The sequence below is a fragment of the Bubalus kerabau genome, chromosome 1 (genome assembly GCF_029407905.1).
Source record: "Bubalus kerabau isolate K-KA32 ecotype Philippines breed swamp buffalo chromosome 1, PCC_UOA_SB_1v2, whole genome shotgun sequence".
NCBI classification, from domain to species: domain Eukaryota; kingdom Metazoa; phylum Chordata; class Mammalia; order Artiodactyla; family Bovidae; genus Bubalus; species Bubalus kerabau.
This window is the reverse complement of record NC_073624.1, coordinates 168726090-168733010: the sequence shown is the minus strand read 5'-3', so window position 1 is coordinate 168733010 and position 6921 is coordinate 168726090.

Here is a 6921-nt window from a genome sequence, read left to right as displayed (position 1 = left end):
GTACCTCACATTAGTGGAATCATACCATATTTGTCCTTTTCTGTCTGGCTTATTTCCCTTAACATAGGGTCTTCAGGATTCACCCATGTTATATGTTAGAAATTCCTTCCTTTTTAAGGCTGAATAATACTCCATCATATGTATATGCCACATTTCATTTTTCCATTCGTTATTCATTCATCTGTTGATGGACATTTGGATTATTTCTATCTTTTGGGTATTTTTAATAGTGCTGCTATGCACATGGGTGTAAAAATACCTGTTCAAGTCCCTCTTTCAGTTCTTCTGGGCGTATATGCAGAAGTGGAATTGCTGGATCCAATGGTGATTTTATATTTAATATTTTGAGGAACCAGCATATTATTTTCCACAGTGGAAGTTGCATGATTTTTTGAAAGTGGCATATATTCAACACATTTTTAAGGTAAGATTTTGAACCAGATGATTACTAAAAGTGGGTGAAGAGATGTAAGATTCTGGGAAGATGGTCAAATAGTGGCATTCTCCTTTGTCCTTACTTTTGTCTGCTCCAGGCCCATGCCTCTGAGGTCAGCTTGGCACCCATCTGGAAGCCAGGAAGGGGCCCAGACCCAGTCCTGGGAGCCTGGGACCCTTTCTGATAGCGTGCACTTACTTTTTTCCCACACTGGTCTCCCTCATTCTCTAAATAGCTCTCACACCAAGTGGAATGTTTTTTGTTTGCACTGGAGTGGGAGGAATTCTTAGGAGGACACTGAAAAAACGACTGTAGACTGACAGCCCAATAAGAAGGGAGGGGTCATTTCAGCTAGAATTCGGGGGCATGAGCTCCCAAAGGTCCTGGACCTGTTTTCCAGGTGAAGGAACAAATATTGCTGCAAGGAGAACGTGGAAGAAGATATTGCTTCTTCCTGAAGATTGTGTCTACCAATTCTGGAGGAGAATGCCATCGGAATTCTTGTGTCCCTGGAGCCTGGGGCCCCCTGACACCACTGCCTACGCACGCGGATATGTCTCGTGTCCTCCCCGCATCTTAGACGACCCGGCAGCTCTGTTTTCTTCAGGCTACTGAGGCTAACTGGGAAGTTTGTCTATTTAGTATTTGCTGTGTTGAAAGAGAGGTGGGGGTACAAGATTAAGAAACCTTTAAACAAAACTTTAAGGAGAGTTATCTCACCATAACTCGAAACTGAACACTTGGACGCCTGGTAATATAAGTCTTGCCAATTCCCATTACAACACAGATTGCAACACGCCTCTCTTCTCGTAAATGTGTTTCTGAGGTCACTCCAGCTCTACCAGATCCCCCTCTCCCTTGACCTTTTGCCAATAGACAACTATGAATTTGCTTTCCTCTTCTTGCTCACCTGAAGCCAAGGGCTGCTCAGGGATACAGGAGAGCTTTACTATTTGTTCAACGACTGGTGTGTGGTCTTTTTGCTCCACTGCACACAGGGTTCTGTCTGGCAACGTTTTCTGTCTTTCAGAATGACTGTTCTACCCATTCTCACTCTCCTCCATCTCCTCTTTCCACATCTCTCACCTTATGTTAGTGAGGGTTCCTTCAGCTTCTCACCCCGAAACCCACAAACAACCTTCCCCATGGTTCTCGGGTCTTGGAAGCAAAGGCATCGTCCTCTCCTCCAGGGATAATTCCTCCATCCTGAATCTTGAGGCCTCGCCACTTTCCTTTAGATACTTCGTTTCTTCTTGTATTCATCCCCTTGCTTTCCTGAGTCCTCAACTTTTCCTTCTTGCGTCCTTCCCCACAGATTATGAACATGCACAAGCTCAAAATACCCATAGCAGCCCAAAGGGGAGAAAACACAAGCGCTCTTGCTCCGAAGCCTGTGTGAAATTGGTCTTATCTTCTCGGTCGAGCTCCTGGCAAGAGAACCCTGCATATCTCACTCCCTCCCCATCTCTCCTGTCGTGACTCAGTCTTGCTCTGACTTCCCAAGCTCCACAGGAACCAGGACAGCAACCATGCCCCAGTTATCACAGTGGGTGGCAGATTTTCAATCCATTCTTCACCTCTTCTCTTTCCAGAATCTGAAAGTGTGATGCTCCCACTGTTTAAGAATCCTGGTGCTGCCGGGCAAAGTGGAAAGGGCATGTGCTTTGCAATAAATGGGAATCACAGCTCGTCCACGTAATAGCTGTGTGACTATGGACAATAGTGTGACTACAGTCACTGAGAGCTGAGACTCAGTTTTCTCATTTGCAGAATGGGGAAGGTAGCGTCAGCATCGGGGTGGACTGATGAGGAAGACCTAAAGCTCCCTACTACTGATGACTGTGTGCAGCTCGGTCGCGCCACTGTGTCTGACTCTTTGAGCCTCCATGGACTCTAGTCCAGCAGGCTTCTCTGTCCATGGGATTTCTCAGGCAAGTCTCAACCAGAGGCATAACTTTTGGTTCTGGGTCCTCAACCCTCATGCTGGGGTCATGCTTCATGCTTAACCCTTGTTATGGAAGGTCTTTGGAATCCACTCTCCTTTGGTAGGTCCTGTAGTTTTCCCCTTTCTCTATTAATATTGCTTCTTCCTTAGTTTAATTCTTCAAGATCTTGGCCTTTGCATGAGACATTTCCTCCCTCTGAACTGCCTTTCTCCTTTCACCCATTCAGCAAACCCCCACCTATCTCCCAACCCCTGCTCATGTCCCTTCCTGGACTTGCTGGTCACCCCCATGCTTGTTGCCTCCCTTGTCGCTAACACATCACATGTCTTTCATGAGTCAGGACCCGAGTAATGGGAGCCAGACCTGGCAGCTCTCCAGTGGCCGTGGTTCCTAGCACATGTGTGGCATTCATAGGGGTTCATGACATGGATTCATCTCTAGGAAAATATGCCTCTGAGTAGTGCATTTACCTCGAGCAACATTCAGTAAAATAAGCATTATCGATAAGATAAAGGCATTCTTTATGGATTTTAACCTGTGATGTTAACATCTATGATAACCTTATTGGTTGAGGATGAAATGGAAGCAGTTTTTGATGAGCTTCTGGAATCACCAGAAGGCTGAATAAATGATGTTCATGTCCTGAAGTCCAAATCTTTCTGCTGGGGGAGAATTCTGTGCACCAAAGGCCCTATCTGGTGGTGTGAATGGTGCACGGTGAATGGCGAAGCTGGGATCTGGGCACTATTCTGTGCTGGGGAAGCAGGTCCTTTCTCACTCACTTTGTATTTAATGCTTTTTGTTTTCTGGGTTTAGTGGTTGTTAGCTGCTGCTAAGTCACTTCAGTCGTGTCCAACTCTGTGCAACCCCATAGACGGCAGCCCACCAGGCTACCCCATCCCTGGGATTCTCCAGGCAAGAACACTGGAGTGGGTTGCCATTTCCTTCTCTTCTTTAGCTGAGAATATAAAGGCAATAGGGAGAATTGCAGGCCCTCATTTTCTCTGCTGGCAGAACTTTCCCACCAGGATAAGGGAACTGCTCTTTTTCTCTTTAGAATGATTTCTTGGGCCTACCTAAGCTCTTTCTCTGTTTTTTATTTCTGTAAGTGGCATTGTCTTGGGAGAGCATTGACCTCTCCTTGCACTCATTCAGTCAGTCCTGGAGAAACCTCCATCCTGTCCATTGGCCTTACCTTTGCAGGTCAATGGCTTTAACCATAACTGGATGTGCCCTGTCTCACTCAGTTCAGTCTGCTTTGCACATTGCCACAAGAACGTCATTTGAAAGTCTTTACTGACTCTCTTTTGCATATGAAGTAGCATTCATACTTCCAGGTGTGGAGTTGCAGGACCCACCACCATCTGGTTACAGACTGTACTTCAGTCCCTGCCCCCGAGGAGGCGCTTGCTTTCCCACCCCACTGTATAGGGTCCTCTCATCTTCAAGTCCTACCTCAGAACTCAGTTCCTCTATGAAACAGCTCTGCCCTCCTCAGAAAGGCCTGCTCTAGAATTATTTATGGGTGTGCTTTAGCTCTTCCAGCAGTGGGAAGCCTCAACAGCAGCTGCTGCATCTTATTAATTTTTAATGTCCCCATGGCAGCTAGTACAGGCCTGAGTGTGTGTGTGCATATGTGTGTGTGCGTGTATATGTGTGTGTGGGCATTGATTCTCTAGGCTCAGTCCTTAAACCGTTGAAGAAAATCAATTCTAACTCACTGTGTTATTCCAGATAAATTGGAAGGCTCTCAACACATTTTTCTACAATGCAGCAATTATTTCCAAAAGAAAAATAGTATCATTCACACTTGCTCTTTCCATTTATAATAGGAGGAGGGTTTCCTATGAAGTTTAAAGGTAACTGATTTCAGGAAAGGAACCTATTGTATTGGTAAAATTACATTAAGCTGAGAGAATTTTGTTTCAATTTATTTTGAATTAAACATCTAGAAATAAAGAAGCATAAACGTTTCATGTTTGTTCTACATTGCGGGGTAGACATATCCTATGATTTCATTGGTCTATTGTGGTTTAGTTAAAAAAGACACACATCTTTTAGAATGTGTATCTTAGTATGGGTTGTGTTCTGAAATAGAAAAAGGGAACTGTCCCCACACAAACGAATCCCCCAACAGGCCAAGCGGGAGGCTCTGCCTCGCCTGCCTGTGGAGCGCCCGTGCTCCCGCACATGGGCACCCCACCCACCTCTGCGGGCCCCATGGCCACAGTGTGGCCCGGCTGCTGGTGGCCGGGAGGCCCTCGCTGCTATGCCTGTCCAGCCTTGGAGGGGACTGGCGGTTACTCTTTCGGAAAAGCAAGTTGCATTCTATCTCAGACCTCCCAGGGGCTGGCCCCACCCTGAGCCTCTGCTCTTGTGCCTTCCTCACGTTGGTTTCTCCTGTCAAAAGAATTTCTCTAATGCCTGAAAATCCCTATTTCACCTCCACCGCACATAGCTGCTGCTCTCTGAGAGGTTTTAATGTCCATGTGAAATGCGAGGATAAGATTTGAGTTTAACAGAATCGGTTTTCGTGACATGACTTTATCTGTGATATCAACACTTGGCTCAAGCTATCTGCCCTCAGCAGAGTTGCAGTCCTGCTCCCTCCACCGTGGCCGCCTCTCTGCTCCTTCTCCATGCTGCCTTCTCCTCCCTGAAGTGGGGAAGGGAGAGCATGGCCACAGAAGACCAGGCTCCTGTCATCCATGTTAGCAAATCTAGATGAAAGAGAGAATGTCCCTTTCTTGGGTCCCAACCTGTCCCCTGTAGGGCAGGACTCTGGCCGACCGGGCTGGGGCCTGAGCCCACCAGGGCACTGACCTGGCAGAAACTGGTCATGTGCCCGCAATGGTCCACCCTCAAGGAATACAGGTGTCCTTACCAGGAAGAGAGTAGGGCTGTGGGGCAGAGAAGGACAAATGTATGCCATGCCAGCTATGTCCTACAAAATCTATTTCTCAGAGTCTTGGTATTCAATTTTTTCTTTTATTTGTTAATGAATGTTTTCTGTAATCTCTTTTAACAAATTATTTATTTTTAATTGGAGGGTAATTTACAATATTGTGTTGCTTCTGCCATCCATCAACGTGAGTCAGCCACAGATATCCATATGCCCCTCCCTCTTGAACCTCTCTCCCACCTCCCACCCTATCCCACCCCTCTACCTTGTCACAGAGCATGGGATTTGAGCTGTGCATCACACAGCAAATTCCCACCGACTATTTTACATATGGTAATGTGTATATATCAGTGCTGCTCTCTCAATTTGTCCCACCCCCTCCTTCCTCCAATGTGTCTGTTATTTATGTCTGCGTCTCCTTTGCTGCCCTGCAGGTGGGTTCATCAGTACCATCTTTCTAGATTCCATATATATGTGTTGATATATAATATTTGTTTTTCTTTTTCTGACTCACTTCACTCTGTATAATAGGCTCTAGGTTCATCCACCTCATTAGGACTGACTCAAATGCATTCCTTTTTATAGCTGAGTAATATTCCATCATATATATGTACCACCGCTTCTTTATCCATTCATCTGTCGATGGACATCTAGGTTGCTTTCATGTCCTAGTTATTGTAAACAGTGCTGCAATGAACGTCGGGGTACATGTGTCTTTTTTAATTCTGGTTTCCTCAGGGTATATGCCCGGTAGTGGGATTATTGGGTCATATGGTAGTTTTATTCTGGTTTTTAAAGGAATCTCCATATTGTTCTCCATAGTGGCTGTATCTCTTCAGTTTTTTCAAAGAACATTTTGTGAAATTATCGACTTTAAAATGGGGGCACTAGAGGCTAAAAAACGTCTCATTTCTCCACCTGACAGGGCTGGGCCACCACAGGCTCACTCCGGGCGTCTGAATGACGGGCGCTTTTCAGGGAAGCTCCTCTGACAGGGTGCACCTTTTCAGGGGCACCTCTGTGTGCCCCTCCACAGGGACCTGAGGTGCTGTCGTGCACAGTTTGAACCCAAGCATTCTCCAGAGCAGAGTTGGAAAGGAGAGGGGGACATCCACAGGGCTTGTTTTTCTGTGGTGCTCAACAAGTGAGGCACTTTTTTTTTCACCATTTCAGGCCAGATGAGTCCATAAAAGCCTCGTTCTGTGCTGACCCATCTCCATGAGGTTCCGTGGGGGATCTGGCCTCCCCCACCCACTGCCGTGCATCTCATAGAGACCTGCAGGCTCTCACACCCGAGACTGGCGGTCGAAGTCAGTCAAAAAGTGCCTGAGTGTTTACTTCCGAGTGTGTACGCATCCTGCTTTTGTGTTGTGTCCATGTGTGAAAAAATGTGTGCTTTGCATGTCTTTACATGTCAGGATGTGCTCTGTGTGTGTTTTCGTGGGTCTGCATTTGTGTATGTGCATCTCTGTGGTGCTTGTGTGTATTTGAGGGAAGATACGTGAGCTGAGTTGATGTTTATGTTTAGACTGTGTTTGTGGGTGTATCTGAAGAGTTGGAGGAACAACATTCCTTGAGTTACATTTACTAATTTCTTCCTTGATGTGCTTAATTTATGAAGTCGCCAGCTGCCGTCC